This window comes from Lissotriton vulgaris, chromosome 10 (assembly GCF_964263255.1).
Source record: "Lissotriton vulgaris chromosome 10, aLisVul1.2, whole genome shotgun sequence".
Classification (NCBI taxonomy): Eukaryota; Metazoa; Chordata; class Amphibia; order Caudata; family Salamandridae; genus Lissotriton; species Lissotriton vulgaris.
The window spans coordinates 350,196,836-350,218,328 of record NC_141698.1 but is presented as its reverse complement, the minus strand read 5'-3'; the positions used below and the strand labels follow the sequence as shown (position 1 = coordinate 350,218,328).

Below are 21,493 nucleotides of genomic sequence, written 5' to 3'. Positions count from 1 at the left end.
CTGGCGCTGTAGCCACGGAAAGCAGCAACGGAGGCAGGTGCGGAGCTGCTCTCCGTGGCTCCCGCCATCGGCAGGCAGAGCAGTCACCCGAGGCACCACATCCATAGTAGTTACATCGGTACGCCTCTGCCCACAACCTCCCCCAACCAAATGATACACAGACAAGCATGTTGGGATGAAGAAGTTGCAGGTTTATTTGTAGTACAAATAACAGAAAGGGTTAACTGGCAGGCGACCCCCTATGCCCCGCAACCCCTTGTTGCAGGGCTCCTGAATTTGAGCCAAAGAAGCGGACACCAGCGGCCATAGCCCGGTGTGGTACGGGAGAAAATCCTCCCACCGGCGGACCTAACGTCCACCCGCCTCACCCTCCGGATAAGGGAGAGTCAACTCACACCTTCTCCATCCAGGTGGGGCATTATCGGCAAGCCCCCGGTTGCTCAGGCTTACAACCGCCCTAAGGACTAACGGGGCACCGTCGAAACCAAGTCCCCAAGTAGGGCCCCTTGGATTATGTATGACTCAGACCGGTGCGTTTCACACTGGGGCTTCAGGTCCTGTTCCTGCGCCTGTCCTGTATGGGGATCGTCTTGTAACTCCTCCTGCAACCTAGAAAATATAAATACATTGTTAATAACCCCCCTCCCCACTTCCCCCCTTTTAGCGGGTGAGCGGCAGGGAGGGGAGCTGAAGAGCGTGGGCCTCGCGTCCGACGGGGGGGGGGGGTGAAAGGGGAGCTGGGAGGCCTAAGGACCCTAAGGCTGGCAAGGAGCAGCCCGGCCTTTCCCTCAGTTGTCCCCGCCCCCACCACCTCCCTCCACTGGAATGGGCGATCGGCTCCCCACGCCCTACTATGGGGTCTGCCCTCATATGGGGTCCGCTGCAGGGACCGGGGGCATCCTGCATAGTAGTTACATCGGTACGCCTCTGCCCACAACCTCCCCCAACCAAATGATACACAGACAAGCATGTTGGGATGAAGAAGTTGCAGGTTTATTTGTAGTACAAATAACAGAATGGGTTAACTGACAGGTGACCCCTACGCCCCGCAACCCCTTGTTGCAGGGCGCCTGAAGTTGAGCCAAAGAAGCGGACACCAGCGGCCATAGCCCGGTGTGGTACTTGGGAGGAAATCCTCCCACCGGCGGACCTAACGTCCACCCGCCCCACCCTCCGGACAAGGGAGAGTCAACTCACACCTTCTCCATCCAGGCAGGGCATTATCGGCAAGCCCCCGGTTGCTCAAGCTTACAACCGCCCAAAGGACTAACGGGGCGCCGTCGAAACTAAGTACCCAAGAAGGGCCCCTTGGATTATGTATGACTCAGCACGGTGCGGTTCGCACTGGGGCTTCAGGTCCTGTTCCTGCTCCTGTCCTGTATGGGGATCGCCTTGTACCTCCTCCACAGCCCTGGGCGTGGCACCCGCTGCGCCCAGAGCCCCCACTACCTAGCCCTTAGTCCTCCTCTATCTGCATCCGGCTGTTTCTAAAGCTTCCCCTAGGTCTAATAGGAATATTGCCATGCCTACTTTGGACAAATGTACCCCGTCAGATTCCCAGCAGCCAATGGATTTAGCGTGCAGCAAGCCGTGCCTGATGAAACCTACCCCTCGCTGTTCACTGAACTTGCTCATCGCTGCGTTTACGCGCCTACGGGTGACCTCTAGTGCCTCCTGCGATGTTGCCCCATGCCAAATTGGTCTTGGAGATATTTCTGACCATAGTATGTTGCATTGTCCCAATTCGCCGCTCATGATGCTCAAGTCTTTCCTCATTGCATCTAACAATCGCCTCTTACCTAACGTTACCAGGTCCTTCCCCCCTAGGTGCACCACTAAGATGTTTGGCGTTCGCCTGTTCTCCCTCAATAACCTACGCAGCGTCGCTAAAAGTGCCGCCCAATGCATCCCGGGGAAGCCAAACCAAGATACATTAGTGTTGGTGAAGCCGTGCTTCCAGGTGTTTGCTTTCACCCATCTCGCCAGTCTCGTGACATAAGTGTGCCCCAACACCCATACCTCTTTTCCTGCAATGAAACACAATAGGTTGCAAGATTATAGTTTATTTAAACACTTCAAAGCACTGCAAAGTAATACAACCTCCAAGATGTGGCAACTGAAATTTGTAACACACATTGTATTTTACACTGCCACCTAAGCATGGCCTACGTATTTATTCTTCTTTGTTTACACGTTGTCAACCCTAGTTCTGCTAACAGGGCGTATTACACTCATTGGTCTCACATATCTTTTGTAGCAGTTGGAGTCCCACCGACCCACTTTTTTAATTGCCTCGGCTGGGAGACCTTCCCTGAAGGCTGTGGTAGCCGCACCTATCCTGAAAGAGTGGGAGCTGCACTTGGCCCCTTTTGCTGTGTAGCCTGCTAAGAATAGGCACCCCTGCATCACATGATCCACATGATACTTCGTGACCGGGGAGCCGTCTAAATGTATCAGTAGTAACCCTTCTGTATGTGGATGGCAAGACAGGAAAGCGGCCAGCAGAGCCACCGGACAGTAGCTGTCGTTGCTCAGGCGCTGTAATGAAATGCTCCTACCCTTGCCTGCCTGGTCTGTTTTTGAGGATTGTAAGAAAATCTCTACTGATTCCGCTGTCAGTCGTATGTCCTTCATCAACAACACCCTAGGGTTCATCTCCTTTTTGGAGCGAGCTACCAATTCACCTATCCTAAAGGCTCCAAAAAGGCTGAATGTCACTGCAAAAAGGGCTGCTTCGTAGGCAGAGTGGGTGACCGTTGGAAGGGCATCTAGCATGTTTTTTAATGTCTCGTAGTCTATGGGGGCCCTCTGGTCTGCTTGTTTGGGCATCACTCTTGCCCAGCCTTTGAGCGCCGCCCTGGTTGCGAATAATGTGGTTGGGTCCTTCTGACCTAACAGCCGGGCATGGTGCCCGATAGCAGACAGGTGACCGGCTATCCACGAGTGGCTCTTCCCCTCATCTTTTGCCCAGACCATGAATGCCTGCAGCCTCTCAACCTGTCTCGAGGCCTCCTGCTCCCAAGGTCCCATGATTTCGCAAAATGTTTTTACACAAGTCTGATATCTTCTCATAGTCCGGGGTGCCAGGGACATCTCGCCTAGTTCTCTAATGCGCTGCGCCACCGCAGCAGGTGCCAGAGCTGAGCCGGGAAAGGTGTCATCTCTTCCCTCGCTCTCGGTCAAGCCTCTCAAAACCGCTGCCAATGAAAACGTGAAAGTGCGTCAGCAGCCGTATTTTGGACTCCTGGGATGTGCCTAGCCTTACATTCCACGTTATTGTACAGACATACTTTGAAAAGTTCCCTAAGTAAGCATAACACAAGTGCACAAGAGGCCGACTGGGTGTTGATGGCCTGGACCACCGCCATGTTGTCGGACCACAGGACCACCCTTTTTGCAGTTAACAAGGCAGGCCAGAAGTGGAGAGGGAGGGGCTCCCACTATATCTTGTCCCAAAGGGGGACAGCCTTTCCCTCAGTTGTCCCTGCCCCCACCACCTCCCTCCACTGGAATGGGCGAACGGCTCCCCAACGCCCTACTACGGGGTCTGCCCCCCTATGGGGTCCCCTGCAGGGACCGCGGGCATCCTGCAGAGCAGCACTGGGACCGATGTTTTTTGGGGGGGCATTGTGAGTGTTTTTCCCCGTGTTAGACTTATATTTGCATGTAATATGTATGCCTACCACTGGCCTCTTGCAGCTTAACACAATATGCCTGACCACCATCCCACGGTGTGTTATGCTTTAGGCTACATCCCTGTCTTGATCAACAAGACTTCACTTTTAGCGGTACACTTAGTGCTATAAATGGAAAATAGTTACTGCACACACCCACAAATTAATTGGGTGTGGGAGAGTTGACATGATGGAATCAGAAAGGGGTGATGTAATAAGGAGCAGAGTTTACAACAGTAAGTGTGTGGTATGCGTGAGCGTGGCAGTTGATTTGTCTAATGTGCTCTGTTGGTGTAGGCAAAGTAACTAAAACTAGACTATGTTTTCCATTGACATGGCAATGCTTTGGTGGCTAATTGACCTGAAGCCACATTGTGCTACACGCTTGTCAAATATGAAGTGTTTGGGTAATGTAAAGACTTACGTAACAGAGTTTTATTAAAATATTATAGCTGTAAGTTGCATCCAGGACCATTTCTTTGTCTGAGATCCTGCCTGTAAGCGACAGATAACTCCAAAACCAATGTTGCAGTATTTGTGGTAAAGCCTCTTTCAGTAAGAACACACTTATCAGTGTTAGGAAATTGTCATGACTGTACCTAAATATTGTGGTTTCTGTTACACGAACACAAACTCGTTTTGAAGAACTTGACTGCTTTTAGATTTCATGGTATTTGAAATACTGTGGTAACTGGTTTGAGTGTTTTTAGATTGCATGTATGATGAAATATAGGTTATAGTTTTCATTTAGGATGGTAACATCAGTTTTTGCTAACTCGTTTGGTGTTCTTACAATATGCAATTTCGTGGCAGCCCAGTCTGGTTTTGTGAGAGCTGTGCTGAGAATGGGACTAATCCTTTCCTGCAACAGCACTTTTATTTAAGAGTTATTGCTATCTCACTCAAACATAGCGACCTCAGTTACCAACTTAAACTCACATCTACTCTAAAGACATATACATATAGCATATGTCGACAAAAAGGCTAACAGGGCAGTCTTCTGTAATCTACTTTTTTCCATTCCCCTCGAGCACAAATTGGTGAAAACAATATTTAGCTATGCTCTAGCACTGCATGGCCTTAGTTGTGCAGGACTCCCCAAGGTTGACACTATTCAGATGGGACCCCTATCGCCTTCCCCCCAAGCCTGACATGTTGGTCAGATCAGGGCTATTGATAGGAAGGCAAACAATAATTTGCAATGCAATAGGTCTCGTATTAGCGAGAATTTTAGCTATTGGAATTGTACATGACAATGCCTTTTATTTAGGTGCACCACTTGCAGGTTTTCAAAAACACATGAATAAAAGTCATTGCCATTGACAATGCCAATAGCTCAAACTCTCGCAAATGCGAGACCTATTGCATTGCAAATGCTTGTTTATCTTCTCCCTCGCCTTGGCTTCAGCCCTGTTTTTTGCGCAAGAATCAACTTAACGGACATATTTCAGAGCCCATTCACATTGCTAGGGGCACTAGGCGGGGTGCCCCCTCTCGCCCATGTTTTTCGCCGTCGTTATGGAGCCCCTTGCCACCAGGCTCAGACAATATCACATCCAGAGGGGTCTGGGTTTCACGGCCCGAGCCATTGTCATCTCTATGTAAGCGGACAACATCACACTCTACATCCCTAACCCCCAGGAGAACCTAGGCCCCATGGTCCGAGGGGTGATGCAATTCGGGGGTCTCTCCGGCATCCAGGTTAACTGGGGCAAGTCCATTCTTTTCCCCCTCATGGATGCCATGGTCCCCTTTACTCTGGACTACCCTTTCGTATGGGCATCTTTAAACCTCCTCCTCTGGATATGCCCCTCTTGGAACAGGATCACTGAGGGATAATAAGATATAACCCATTTTCAACGGCGTCTCATTGATGCCTATTATTTAATCCATTTGTGTTCAGTGAAAAGATTTTCAGACTATCGGCTTCCATCTAATTTTCCTTCTATACTTAATGGGGCCGTTGCTTCCAATACAATTATATCACTGTAAACCTGTGAGCTTTGATCTTCCTTTCTATTGTCAAAGTATCAAATTCATCTCCCTTTGCTACCATTTTCACCCAGATACTCCCTCTCGCTCCACATGTTGTGCCCCTCTCCCTGTACCCTACAATTACCACCCCTACCTCCCACCCCAACCCCATCCTCATTCCCATCCACTTGAGCTCACCGGGTGTCCTGGTGAATCCGCTCCCCCATCATCCTAGTGGATGCAGTTAGGTCTCTGTGAAATTTTGTATTCGTCCTGTGGAATCAGGGCAATCTAGTAATTCTGCGTTACTCTTGTAATGCAGAATTTTTATAAATTCTGCTGCTCCGCCAAATTATTAATTTCAAGTACTTGTTCTTTTTAAAGCAGTACTGGAAGAAGAAGCAGTCCCTCTGGGTTGAAAAATCACTGCAGATTAAAGTTTAATCTGTAGTGGTTTTTAAACATAGAGGGACTACTCTCTCTTGTGCCCTGTTTAGAACCAAATCACTGCAGTGCAACTGCCTACGCCTCAGTAGTCCTTACATACTCTGCAGTAATCTGCAGCGTATGAAAGGGTGTTGAGGAGTAGGCACATACTCTGCAGTAATCTGCTGAGCGATGTACGGGGAACAGGGGTATGCACTGCAGTGATCACTAAAGAGTACTGGAGGAGGGAGCAGTTTAGAAACCACTGCAGTGGAGCAGCTTAGAAACTACTACAGTGGTTTTAAACATAGTGGGACTGCTCCCTCCTCCCACCCTGTTTAGAGATCCCTGCATGCATACCCCTTTGTGCCTTTACATACTCTGCAGTAATCACTGCAGAGTATGCCCCGGCATTCGAGCAGCGGAAGGCAGGTAATACGCTGCATTACGGGAGAAGCACCATAGTCCTTTCCAGTCCGCGCTACAAATGCTGATGAGGCCAGCCTTGACTACTGGTGAATTGGATCGAGGAACGTCTACAGGACATTCCTTAAGTTTTATTGACATTGACTACAAACCTGTATATGGGTACTATGGGAATACTGGGTTTGCCATTTCAGATTCCTATGTTTTACATTTCTACACTTCAAACACGGTCCTGAAGAAACACCACGGGATCCACTAGGGACCAATAAAAGGCACGAAACATGTCGACCTAACATACTCACTCACCACTATCACTTTCACTTTCTGACAACAGAACTGAAGGAAAATATTCACCCCTCTGATATAATTTTTCTAGAGACCTGCTTTGTCATCAGTTTTAACTCTACCACACAAGGTTTCTTAGGGCACCAGTGTGGTCATTTTTAATTCACTCACCTTTCTCCCCCCCCCACACTCCCACACTCACCACTGCAGTGTTACTCCTAAAAGAACTCCAACAAAAAAACCTCTTGCGGGGCCAGTGGGGGACTGCAGCGCCACCCCCATGAGGAGCAAGGCCAGATGATGAGGAACGACACCCGCATGGGTGTGTGAGGGCACTTTATCCGAAAGGAGGAATTCCCCCACCTCCACACTATTTCGTTCCCAACCTACCCTGTGAGTGACTTACTCACAGTCTCTCCCAGCAACCAAAATAGGCCAGCTCTTCTTGTCTTTTCTTTAGGAACAGTTACCCCTGAGTGATTATTCCGCTGCCATTTGGAGCGTGGGAACTGGACCTGTTTCCTGTTTTTTAGCTCCCCGTCTCCCCTCTTAGTGTGTTTTGTAAAGTTTGTTGTTGACCATAGTACCAACATTTTGAACTGAAGCAAAAGGTGATGGGCAAATGACGTTACTCACTGGTCATGACAAAGGATTTGTTGTTATCATTTGAGTGGATACCATCAATATGTCAGTTTTATTTGGATTTAATTTCATATTGTGTGCTCACATCCACTAGCGGATAATCCACACTGAGTTCACCAGAGTACATTGGTTATCCAGAGAACTGCTATCTAGTAAATTGACAGGGATGGATAACCAGACAATTAGTTTTGGTATCACCAGCATATGTGTAATAGGAGGTTCCAAAAGCTTCCAGTAACTTTGTAGCAGTAGGGGTTGGGGGGAGGGCGTGATAAATATTAAAAAGATGTGTTGAAATGGAACCCTGAGGGGCATCTAACCTGAGGGTCATTGTCTATGCTTGATAAGGATAAGTAATTATCTTTTCTCTGATCTGTCACAAATAAGGGCGGCCATTCTGGTGCGTATCCAGTGACTCCTAATTCAGTTAGCTTCAATACCATGACAGCATGATCTATGGTGTCAAAGACTTCTGACAGGCCCATAACTTATTAATATCCTACTCTACCTTTTTTTTTTTTTTTAGATGAAGATCATCAGTAGCTGAAATCCCAGATTTCAGTGTTCCTACCTAAATCAAGAAACAATTTGAAAAGCACTAGAAGTGCAATAAGCTTCCACAAATTCTTACAAATGCTTGTAAATAATATTCTCAAGAGCTTTGCCCAGAAAGTTAAGTAATGTAATTGGTGATAGTTGTTAGAAATATGAGATCATACGTTAGCATTTTGTAAATGTGGTATGAATTCATATGTTGTCCAAATAATGAGTAGCAGTCTTGCCTCTAAAGAATTATTGAAAAATGCCTTAATATATGTGGACTAATTAAAATCTGCCTTTTCATCCAACTTGCTGGGGAGAACCAGGGTCCCCCAGTGTATTTTTGTGGTAACTGATTACTGATCTGAAATGGGCATAACGTGATGAAACAAACAGGTTTATTACTTTTTGATGTACTAAAGCAGGACAAGTAGGTTGGGATATGTTTTATTTCCAGATATCAAGTCTAATTTTACCGTTTTTAGTTTAAAATAATGCCACCAAATGTTCACAAAATATGGGAGGCACTCTAATGGGAGAGGTACTCCTAACAGGGGATTACAGGTCACTGATGAATCTGAAGAGTTCTTTTGACACATTTGGACCTTTTAATATATGCTCTAAGTTAATATGTAATCGTAACACATGTATTCTGCACTTGATAATATTTAATGAAAGTGTTTTAAATCTTTATTTTTTCATAGATTTCTTGCTCTTACATTCTAGCTGCTTGCTTAAAATTTTATTTCCTGTAATCTCTGAGGGTACCAGGGATTCTGAGCTTGACTTTCATCTATTTCTTAGTAATTGGAATCTCTCCATCTAAAATATCAGTCAGTTTCTCCTTTAAATAATGCAATATTTTATCAGGCCTAAGGATAGCAAGGGATTCAAACCAGTTAGTAAAAGTATAAGAGATCAGATCAGCTACAGACTCAGGAAAACAAATTGGCCCTTTCAACCTGTACTTTTTTAAAAATTGATTTATGAAATAAATGCCTGGGACAATTACATTTCAAATTGTAGTGCAGCATGACTGTTCCATAATGGAGTAGATTGCAACTTTATGTCACTTCTCTCCAGAGAGGAAAAGATTTGACTTAATAGATGCCCCGCTTTGTGTGTGGGCAGATTATTAATTAGATTTAGATTAAAAAACATCATGGTCTTATTAAAATGAAGAGGGAGATTGAAGGGGGAGTCAAACCACAGAATCAAACCACCTAAAATGGTGACATTTTTCTACTGCACTATTCATTGTCCAATATGTTCCATCAATGATCTCATTGCATTCATAGATGTGTTAGGAGCCCAATAAATTAGTACAAAATAAAGGGACTCATTGCTGACTTCCAGTGGAAAAGAAGTAATGTCAATACTAGGATTCCTTTTAACCCTTGCCTTGCTCATGACGGAGCCGCTCCGTCATGAGCATCGGCTGAGCTGTGCTCATGCCGGAGCGATTCCGTCATGGCCCTGCCGCCGCGCCTGCGCGGTGCTGATTTTGCGCCTGCGCGGCGTGTTCTATTGAGCGGGCGGGGCCATGACGGAACCGCTGCGTCACGAGCACAGCTCAACCGCGGCTCGTGACGGAGCGGCTTCGTCACGAGCATGCGGCCGCCGCTCGCCCCCCATCCCCTCCTAGCGCTGCGGCGGAATTGCCGCTGCAGCGAAGGGGTTAAAAAGCTCAATTTGAATCCAGAAGTATATTCATGCAAAAATTGCACCCATATCCATGCCTGTTCATGAATTGTTGGCAATACTACCCGTTATTGAAAAGGAGCTTACATTGTCAGGTAACTGTAGCACTCCATTATAGCATTGCTAGTTTATAACTGTTTTTATTGTTAATGTGTCATGCCTAATTAAACCTGGATTATAACTTCTAAATTGAGCGGCAGTATAAGAAATGTACAAATTACTTATATTTAGGTGAATGTATTCCTAATATTAATTTCTAGCATATACTAATTGGTGTTGAGTTTCACATGTCCATCATTTGCGGTCGTGGCCTCTCCAGAATATTAGATTGGCACAAACAGGCTTCCCTGTGGCGTGCTTTTGGCATAGATGTGCAGCAATCCATTATTATGCTCCGAGTGACTCCAGCCCATTATAAACTGGAATGAGTATTGTGTTCTAATATAATTCCTTCCACCCAATATGGCTGCCAATAAACTCTCACCTCTGTTTGCAACAGGCTTACCCTCTTCTCCATTTTTGCTACATTTCTTTGCCCTTCTTCTCCCTCATTATAAAACACTTTTAATTCCAGTTTGATTTTCTCAATATAATTGCACACCTCTCAATATATCACCTATAGCTCTATCTATCTCATATTAACCTCTAAGTGTCAAATTTCCCCTTGTGCCCACACCTTGCATTCTGAATATCCTCCTCTTTATCTCTCACATGAACATTCCACATTTTCTAATCATTCATCATACATCAACCCTTTTACCTCATCCCTGTTCAGGTCTTGATGTTTGCCCGAAATCCTGTCTAATGTGAGGGTGACTCTTTCTAAAGTATATATTGTCACTGTATGCTGGAATATGTGGTAGGCAAGTGCCCTCGAGAAGCTCACACATTCTCAGAAAAAGCCAAAGGCATAAAAAACCTCCATGCTGAATGAAGACTTGAGAGAATTAAAACACAGGAGTCTAGAACTGAATATTGGAACTCCCAAGAAGCAAGGACTCTGGTTCATCAATTGGAGGCAGTGGGGAAAAAGTGAAGGTACAAGGCTTTGTTGAGATGCACCTTCGAATCAGACTGAAACCTTTATATAGTAAAAGAACAAAAAAGAAAATTATATATAAACATCACACACATGTAACACATAGGGTTGGGAAAAACAGAAAGGAATCAAGGAAGAAACAGCCTTGATGGAACCTGTTTCCACTCAAATACCTGACCATCAGCACGTATGGCTTCAGTATAGCAAAACTACAGCAAAAGCTACCTGCTCTCTTAAGTGTTCAATTTTCTAAGTTGTAAATCATGTTTTGCTTCCTTTAAAGTGCACAGTTGCAACAGAACAACTTTACATGCCTCTAGACTGCAGGGAACAATCCTTCTATGGTCCTTATTATGGGCTTAATTTCAATTCCTATAAAATGTGGTGCTTTTAATGCACTCCTGGTTTTCTTTCCCCATGCACACTTTGGCATTTAAAACGTGCTGCCAAAATGTGTATAAGGCAAAAAGCAAACACAAACAAAATATTAGGAAGAATGCTTGCATATAGTCCAAACCACTGGCAATTGTTCTGGGTAGCATTCCAACTCATTGACTTTCACCCACTGTGACACTTTAGACTGAGGGCCTCCTCACACATATCAGTACTGATCCTTCGCTCATGAGAACTGTTCAGACTTAATTGCCAGGCAAGGCCCCCTACAAAACGAATTCAAGCAACCCCAGTCCAGTTTTGGCTAGTCTTGTTAGTCCTCGTCAGTGAGTTATATCTTGGATACTGTGTCACAGTGAGCAAGACAATACCCTTGGACCCTGAGGGCATAACAGCAAACACGAAGGGCCCAATTTAGAGGTAGGCGGAGAGGGTTCTTTATCGCAATGGTGACAGAGTACCCTCTCCTCCTAACTAAAAGTCGGCTTACCTCATTTAGAGTCTGATCACCTTCAATATGTTGATAGCAAAGACAGCTCTGTCTGTGACGCCGATATACACCTCAGTGACTCAACAGAGTATCCATCAATGTCAGGTAAAACCTGGTGGTAAGAGGCAGTGAATAGTCAAAATGAAACCCACGTCATGGGAGGAAACTTATGTTATGTAAGTGGTCCTTTTGTAAAGCAAATTACAAGAATTTTTGAGGATCAAAGCATAGGTACCTGCACAAGTCCTAACATCCCTAGTCATCAGATACAAAAGGTACAAAGGGGCTTGCGCACAATCCCCTATACCTCCAATAATTGGGCAGCCAGTCATCACCTAAACGGCTTTCAAAAAACAACAACAAACAAAGTTAGCCCAGCACACTTGAAAGATCAAGTAATAAACAATAAACAGTTTTCAAATGCCAATTTTTTATAAAGAAGAGTCGATGGTATGTAGTCGTATCAAAATTCTTCCTTATTTTTCTGTTTTAAAATGTTTTGCTACCGCCAACTCGTTTCGTCCACAAACTGACTTTTTCAGGGCCCACAGTATGTAATTGTTGCGCTGTTATATGATTATTGCCAACATATTTTGACCAATTAGCTTTGAGAACAGTTAGCACCTTGAGAATATAATATATTTCACTCCAGGTAATATTCCATGTTGAATTTGTATCAAGATAAAACGTAGTTTGGGCAGTACGGGCACCCACAGGAAAAGGCAGCGCAAGCACCCGTGCTGCCCGAACTACGTGTATCCTGGTGCCTTCTGTACTTCTGGGTGTGGGATTACCTATAGTGCTCCTCATCATGTCCAACAACGGAGGCCTAAGAAGGCATGTGTTATAGTGCAAAGCTTTATAAAGCAAATCATGAAAATTAACATTATCTCTGATACTTAAACTTCTAATTTTGTCCTTAGGTACCTTATGGGAACCACATAATAAATGAAACTGGAGATGTACTTGGAGAAGCCGTTGTTTTGTACATAAGTAAAAGTCGTGTAACAAAGAAGAAACCATGGAGACGCCCTGGTGGAATGGGTCCCCTGGAACACTTTGAGGACACACTTAGCTGAATGCAGGACATTGAAGCAACATAGATGTCCTTCGAAGATGATCAGTTCCCACGAACCACCTAGAGGGATCTTGTTTTATTTTCTGCTGCATGGATTTTATTTTATATTCCTTTTAACTTTATTTAAGTCCTGATGTTTATCAGTTTCTATGAATTAGTGAAAAGCTGAATATTGATACCAGGCTGGACTGTATAGTGAATTCAACAAAAACCTGATAATGTATCAAATGGCTCAAAAATAAAGGCTGTATGGTATCTCCAAGCAATGTGTATCTTACCTACTATGTTCTAGGTGGTTTATGTCTTTTCAAGACATTACAAATGCAATTGGTTGCACCCCATCCCTATGCATGTTAGGAAATAGGCCAAAAGTCTTTAAAGTATAACCTTATCACCAGAATCTGGAATATTTCCAAATTTTGATAGACAGCAACAAACCCCTTCTGAGAACCCGAGCTAACTGTGGTTCGGAGTTCCCGAACCCTAGTACTAAAGAATGCTTTATCAAAACCTCTCTCATTTCAAGATATATTCAAAAAGCTGATTAAATTAGCTGTCTGAAAAGCGTCGAGCATTTGAAACCATTTAGACATATTTGCAAATAGAACTTAAAATAACCAAATGTCCAACATCTATTAGCCCAATCTAGAGGTGGGCAAGTGATGTGCTGTTTACATGTTTTCTCAGTTCATGAAAAAGCCTTGCTAGACCATGTACAATTACCAAATTCCGTATTTAGCCCGTATGCAATCAATCAAATTCAAATAAGCCCATAGGCAATTATCACATTTCCTACTGGTGCACACGTATGCAAAAAGTGAGCGCCTGATTCACAAAGGTAAACTTACATTTTTGTGCACGTCTACACTTTTTTGCTATTCACAAACTGCGATTTTACAGTAAGTTTACAACACTGGAGACTCAGCATTCGAGTGGATAATTCTGCAAATAAGAAAGTAGGTCTGCTTCAAAGTTGTAAACTTACTATTAACTCTGAGATTGTAAATAGTAAACAAACAATAATTCTACACAAAAGTGTAGGTTTACCTTTGTGAATCAGGCCCTGAGAGTCAGCTCCCACAACGAAGTTTGCTCGAACAATCTTCAGCACTATGCCTCCTCTGCAATAGATACTCTGGTTGTGACCTCTGTTCTCTATTCCTGATGAAACCCCTCACTCTAAAGCAGCTGGGATCTGTAATTTCACACTAGAAAAAGCACTTTCAAATGCTCGGCGGTCCTGTGAAAAAATGCTGCATGGCCACCTATCAATCTTTCTGGCCTGAGCATCAGAACTAAAATTCGAAAATTAAAGGCTCAAGCCATTGAAGAGGAAGATACCAAAATTCATATTATCAAATGTGCACCAGTGATGAGAGGCAGGGGAGGTGGAGAGGTGTTTGCAATGGGCGTGTGTGTTCCCTTTTTGTCCCCTCTGTTCACTTTGATATTACAGAAAGAGCTGTAGGTGCTTGCTCAGTCCCTTCTGAACTACAGATTGCGCCGGTGCATATTGTGCAGAGCTATCCCAATGGGGTGTTTCTTCATTTGCATGAGTGCAGTGCCCCATGTAAAAGAGGAAGTAATTGGCCTCTGCGGCCGTGCCATGTTTGAGATGTGAGACCAGAGGTAAAAAGGCCATCAGTAGGTGCACTGACTGCATGCCACGTAGAGTTGGCATACAGTCAACATGGTCCTTAATGGCGCCCCTTGGAAGGGTCCAAAGGGCTCCCATGGACTTCCCATGCATTCTCCTGCAGTCCTGTGCAATCACTCTCTGATCTGCACTACCAGAGGGAGGGATTACTAGCTTCCTTTCAAAAGGAGGCCACATTGCTTCCTGCAGATTGAAAGGAGGACTGTCAACTTCAAACAACCCGTCCACCATTCATTAATGTCCTTTAGGTGCATGTTCTCAGCTCCACTGGGGGCAGTGAATTCATTATGATAGGGAGTACTGCCCTGGTCTGTGCATGGATGGTTCATCCAGGTAAAGGTGCACCAGGAAACCAGGTACATCTTTCAAATGGGCCGAGATTATTTGATGACCTCATGATGTAGGTAACTCTCTTTGCATGAGTAAAGCTGTGTCAAGCCGTGGAAAAATGTGTGTTTAAATATTAACATCCTAGCAGATTACCCAAGTAGTCTGGATAAATGCAAAACACAGACTGAGGTCCAAAGTCACAAACAAATTATAAATATAATTTAATGGGAGATTACTTGTTTCAGGAGAGAGCCAAGTATATACATGCATTGCCATCAACTTTCTAATATCACACAATAAAAGCTATGTTTTTCATAAAGAGTACATCATTCTGAGTGCCTCCGGTAATCTCAATGAGAATCGTACTAGGATTTACCACTCAATCTGGAATATAAAATTTGAAGTTTTTCGAGGAGAATTTGGCTGGTAATAAGTATATCATATATATGTATATAATATATCATATATATCATATATATATATCAATATACAAGTATATAATATATCATGCAGGAATCCACAGAAAGTCGTGGATTACTGCATGTCATTCCTTAAAATTCAATAACTGGGAGTATTTCTGCTCCATTTGAATTAGTAACTCTGGGGGCATGTTCCTGATGTGGACGGGTTACAGGCAGAAATTATCCCAACTCAGAACTTCCCCACATGTGTGCACAATGTTTGGCGGGAATTCACATGCCAAGGTTTAAGAAATTGCTGGTATTCCTGAAACAATTTTTTTAAACGTTTGCACGAAAAAAAAAAAAAATAAAGGTACATGGGAAAAGATGATTGGAAGGGGCTTGCAAAAAGAAGGGGGGAGAGCTCAACCAGGATATGCTATGGTGAAGGGTCATCACAATCTAATAAAAATATGTTTGTTTACTTGTGGAAGAAGTGAATCAATGATACTTATAGGATCTGGACTGTGATCTATTTAGCATAACAATATATGTACTAATAGGTTGGTTCAGAAAACACTGAATCCCAGTGCATCACAATTCAGCCTAAGCCATGAATATAAATGAGTTAGGTTGTGACTTGTGACCCACTAAAATTTGCTACCATCACAGTGCTGGTTGCTTGCTGGAATTAGAAGACCATCAAGTCTGTAATTGCTCCTAAATAATGCAATCATATTTTAAAAAATGCAGACTAGGCAGTGATCCTTTGAACCTCTGCCTACTCTAAAAAAACATATTGTCAGTTTTCCCAAAGGTGTAGTGGTCCCTTGGGATCTGGCCCCTGGTTCCCAATCTTGAGATGCTGCTGTTATGAGAACGGTTGCTCCGGAGATTTTGATGTTAGCGACCAGTGAGGAGGGCTCTTCTTGGAGACAGCTTTGTAAATAATACAGCATGAAGTTGTGGTTAGGTTGAACTGGGACAAAAAATAGGCCTGGGCATCAAAGTAAAAATGGCACTCATTAGTGAATCAAATAGTATAAAAACAGTGCTTAATGTGAGCTGGCGGTTTACGATGCTTAACACCGTTACCTAATCGTCAGCATCAGCATCTATGACAGTTTGCCGCTGTGCCGCTGTTTCTAATTTAGAGATGAACACAGCAACAACTGTTTATTAATTCAGTATACATTACAAATGATTTAAATATTTATCACCGAAACCATTTTTATAGCGTTGGATAACCTGGAAGAATCTAAATTGTCATACTTGTGGGAGTGTGATGGTTAGTAGTTGTTGTTGTACTTTCACTGGCAGCACAGGCAGGGGCAATGGGTGGTAGAATCTGCTGTGGTCGCCCAACAAGGACCCTGGCACTTGATGTAGCAAGGTGGCAAAAACAACATTTTGTGTACCACCGTGTGTTGTGGTGAAATAATCAACAATAGTATAAGACGCACACAAATGTACACGTGGGAATACTAATTTTGCCTGCATGAAGCAATATAATTAACTAAATTGTATTTTTATTGTGATGTGAACTAATGCACAGCTTAAATATAAATAAACACAGCATGAATGTGCTTCTTGTACACGTTGTTGTGCCAGAAAGTCGTCGGATATGTAAGTATGAAACGCATTTATGTGGCTTACTTGCTAGGTAATAACTAATGGGGAAACATTAGTACGGTGGGAGGTAACCAGATGGGCTTTAGTTCCATATTGAACATGAATTTGTGATTGTTTCTATGATAGTTCCAAAAGTGGCCTCTGAGTCCTAGTGAAAACATGGCTGATCTGGTAAACTGCGAGCAAATGCTGGACTGCGCATGCGCGCCCAAAGCCTGCAAGTGAGAGTAAACTGCCTGTGCTCGGACGGGAAGTTCAAGGCTACTGTGCCCTGGAAGTCAGGATGATTGCCAAAACATGGACATTGGAGTGTTCTGAACGTGAGAAAGAGAAGTAAAGATACCAGTCAAGGATGTGACTAGGCCAAAGACTTTCCTGAACAATACTCGTTTAATAAACTGCTGATTCACCGTGAATATGATGCTGTAATGGTGAGGAGATGCTCACCCACCCCAAATTTGTCCAATGAGAACTCGAGTTGATGATGTTAGATACTTTTTAGATAGATTAAGTTAGGAAATTAGTGTATAAAACCCCCTGATTTTGCTTAGAGGTAGTCGCTCCTTTCGATTTCATCTCGAAGTGCTGTCGGATTGCAGATCGATTCCTGTATGTAAGATTGTTTGGCTTATTTCTTGTTTTCTTTGCAGGACTGAAGGATAAGATGAGGGAGTTAGTTAGGGATGTTAGGAGAGAATGAATTTGGAACTATCTGTTCTTTGCTTAACTTTCCACTGATTTCTAAAATAAATGTCTATTCTCCAAGCTTTAAAATAAAATGATCATTTTGAAATAAAGTTTAAGATTTTACTGAATAAAGAATTAATTAATGCCTAAATGTCAGACATACTAAAAGTTTGCTTTTAATAAAAATTAGGAAAATGGAAATTTAAAAGCTGGTCTTGTAATTTTTCCTACGCCTATTTTTCTTTCTAGTAGATCCATTGCCACTATGGTGGTGTGTCTGAATTAAATTCATGTGTGTTAAAACCATGGTAAATCGTTTAAAACTATAGGTGTAAATAATGACTAGTTAAATAGGTTTAGACACTCCGCCAATGTTACAGCATTACTCCTTTGTATTTCATCAATCCCTGAAGTCGAATTAAATGAGCAGAGAAAGTGTGCAGTGTTATGGGCCCCACTGGTGAATGTCCGGAGATTTCAGGGGAATGGCGATGCTGATGGTGAAATTATTTTTGGAGTTCCACTGTAGCAAAGGAGGGGTCAGTTGGCGCTGCAGAAGCCGGAGCGCTGGTGACATCAAAAGTGTCGCGCAGGAATTGGTCCTTGTGACCAAGACGAGAGAAAGGGCTGATTGGTGCATCACGAAAAACAGCAGAAGCTATTGGTTAAGCACTACAGTGACGTATCTTGTTCTAATTGGTACGTTAGTGTGAACAAGGACCCTGGCACTTACTTTTTTACAAATTAATCACTGCTTAAACTTGTAAAGACGTGCTCCATACTTGTATTGCATGATATGGGAGATTGCATGCACTTGTATTACTGCAGGCAATGTTTGTGGTAATATCATAGAAGTCTTTACAACCAGCTGGAGGAGTACCGTATACAATTGTTTTCTATAGGACTTCTCCTGCCCAGAGAGCTTACTTTACAGCACTAAGGGAGCAATTTTCTTGCTCGGGAAACCAAATACGTTGTGAAGTTGAGACGCTGAACATTGGAGAGTGGCGTAGAGGTGGAGAGAGCCACTGGAGTTGCGAGTCTGGAAAACGCTGCCCATCAGAGAGAGGCCCATTAGAGAGAGGCAAAGAAGCGGTAGGGTGGCGAGAGCTTGGGGGAGGTGAGCGACCAACAGCCCCGACCGCGGCCCCAACCTCGACCTAGCTTACATCTTTGGGCTCGGGCCATAGAGACCTTGAATGCCTCCCCGCCCCCCTCCTCTCCCAGGGTTGTAAGCTGGTATGAGTGCTGCAGCGCTAGTTGGCTGTTGGGAGCGTGCCCGGTGACCCCCGCGGAAACGGCCTAGTTAGTGCTGGTTACGGGTTGCAGGGTCTGTCAGTTGGCCACCACCAGGAGATTTCCCCCTCTGAGAAGTCTAATGCCAAACCTGCCGCTTCCAGGGTCAAAACGGTGGATGCAGTCATGCACAAAGTAAACCACCGTAAGCCTTGCATGGTTAAGTGGTGGTAGTGAGGTGGGTCTTGCACCCACAGAAGCATCCACGTTTCTTTTGGGTAAGATTTAAACAGAAGTATCCCCCTGGGGTGTCAGAGGGAGGGGGGACTAAAGGCCCCCTGTCTTACTGCTGCACTGCTAATTAATCAAATCCTTTTTACATTCCTATATAAGGGGGAGATCCTGATTTTGATTTCAGATTTTTTAAATGATCATTTATTGTTTCTGGTCCTTTGAGCTGATCCTGTTTTTAGCTGCAATTGGTCTCACGATACATCGGAAATTGCGAGTTGGAGTACATTTTATTCTTGGGCTTAAAAGTTAAAGTGGGCAAGTGGCATGCATGTGGCAGCAAAGGTTTAGCAATATACCAGCAGTCACGAGGAGGCTGTTTATTGTTACATACTCACAAATACACTGAGTTTTATGTGCGCTGGGGAGGCTTAGGCCACAATCCATCACCTAGGTGTTACATCTTTATCTGTTCTACAGTTATGTTCCTTTAAATTCTCTTAGAATGCTGGTAATAGTGACTTGGTAGAACATGGGGTTAGCAGTGAACTGTCTGGAAGAGCAGTTGCCGGTGCTGTATCTCGGGGGTTTTTACCACAAATAAACTTTTTTTTTTTTTTTTTTCCAAGACCTTTATTAGATGTAAAAAAGGGAGCTTTACACAGACTCGTCAGCCTACAACCTGAGATAGCAGGCCGGCAGCAGCGTAGAGTAGTAACACAGCATCAAAGCACGATTAGGTGGAGACAGTTCGTTAACCACAGCATGTCGCCTACAACCCGTTCGGGCCGGCCGCATCAAAAGTAGAACAAGGTCATGTACATTACGTCATCCTACTAATTATGTTCCAGAGCAATTATAACTCAGCAGTTGGACATCAGAGGTCTCTTATTTTTCAGTTTTTCACCCTCCTCCCCCACCCCCCAACCATCAAAAAAACCTGAGACCAAAGGTGAGGAATCAACCGTGTACAATCTCCCCCTTATGTATGTCCACCCTGCAGAGTATGTGATTCAGCGTAATGACCGGGGCAGGGCGGGCAGAGGGAAAAATTCCCTCCAGGGGAATGGCTGAGGCATAGGTGTAGTGCCCTGCAATCTCTGGCAAGGGGTACTGTAGAGGGGGAGTGAATTGAGCGGTTAGGTAGCGTGTCTGCGGTCAGAAAAGTGATCTATGTGTGCAAGTATCGGGTAAGCCCTGTGTGAGCGTTTGTAGGTGGGAAGCATGCGCGGAATGTGCGAGAAGGCCCACATCCCCCAGTAGTGTGCGTGTACAGGTTGGCTCGGGGTCTGGCACGAAAAGTTTACTGCAGTGTAAGTGTGTGCCTCCTCGATTATCCCTGACATGGTGTAATGTTCGTTCATGAGGGTTAGCATGCGGGGGATCTGACGAGTGGGGGGTGGGGGGGGGAAAGGAGGTCTGACGGGGAGGGTTGTGGTAAGGGTTGAGTATTCTCCCAGACGGATCCATTATGAGGCATGGACCGGATTTAGTTAACTATCCGGTTCTTCCGGGTCGTCGTCCTGTGCTCTTAGGAGATAAGCAGTGAGGGGTCCCCACAGGTCCTTGGGACGCATTTTATGGGGCAGCAGGTCCGCATAGTTGTGCAGTTGTTCCTGCCATGTGGACATGGTTGACAGCCAAGACTTAAATTTGGGGGCTCGCCCCCTTCCCCACCTGCAGGCCAGATGACGTTTCGCCAGTAAGAAACTTAGTGCAAAAAATTTACGATGTTCCTTAAGGGAGGGTGGGGCCAGCTCCAGCAGAGCTATTTTGGGGCAGGGGGCAAGCGTTAATCCCAACATGTCGGACAAGGCAACGAACACATCAGTCCAGTATGTCGCAACGTTCCGGCAAGTCCAGGCAAGATGGGCAAAGTCCGCCTCAGCACTTTTACAACGGAGGCAGCGATCATTATCCCGTAGTCCAAAGCGATATAACTTGGCAGGTGTATAATAAAGGCGGTGCAGGAATTTGAAATGCACTAGGCGGAGGCGAGCGTTGCCCGTAACCGCGTTGGTGTGGGAGCAGCTTTCCTCCCATTGTTCATCCGAGAGGGGGGCATCAAGGTCCCCATCCCATGCCTGCCTAGCTTTCAGAAGCGGGGGGTCAGAGGCAGTATATGCATGCTTGTATAACATGGACACCACATGTTTCGGGGTGTCAGATTGTAAAAGCGCATGTAGTGGGGCGACCGTGCCTGGTTCATCAGGGAAGTCAGGCGTAATCGCCCGAATATTCTGGCGTAGCCGTGTGTAAAGAAAAGTGTCCATTACAGTAGGTGCATGCTCTCCAAAGAACTGTGCAGCAGAACAGAAACGGCCCTGAATGAAGAGATCTCCCCACGTGTGCAATGCCAGCTTAGCCAGCAACCTACGTCCAATTTCCTCCTGGGTAATACTCAGTCTGGGATCGTGCGCGAGCACCATGCGAGGGGAGTATAGGAGAGAAGCGCCCATGCGTTACTGGATCCTGCGCCATGCAAGCACAGTGCAATCTACTGTAGTAGGGTCGCGATCAGGGATTTGATTGTCCAAGTAGAGGTAGCCAGACGGCTTCGCGGGTCGCATATAGCCGTCCTCGACAGCAAGGTGTGCCATGAAGGGTGGGGGATGCAGCCAGTACGCAGCAAAATGGCCCTGCGCACAATC

At 44.8% G+C, this 21,493-nt stretch overlaps 1 long non-coding RNA gene across 1 annotated transcript in view; it reads left to right on the top strand.

Moving 5' to 3' along the window:
- The window catches only part of LOC147685230 (uncharacterized), a 31,781-nt gene extending 18,851 nt beyond the window's left edge, over window positions 1-12,930 (top strand). Inside the window, exon 2 of the long non-coding RNA XR_015300420.1 lies at window positions 12,514-12,930. This is a non-coding gene — a long non-coding RNA (uncharacterized LOC147685230). The remainder of the gene's footprint in view (window positions 1-12,513) is intronic.
- The last annotated feature ends 8,563 nt before the right edge of the window (window positions 12,931-21,493 follow it).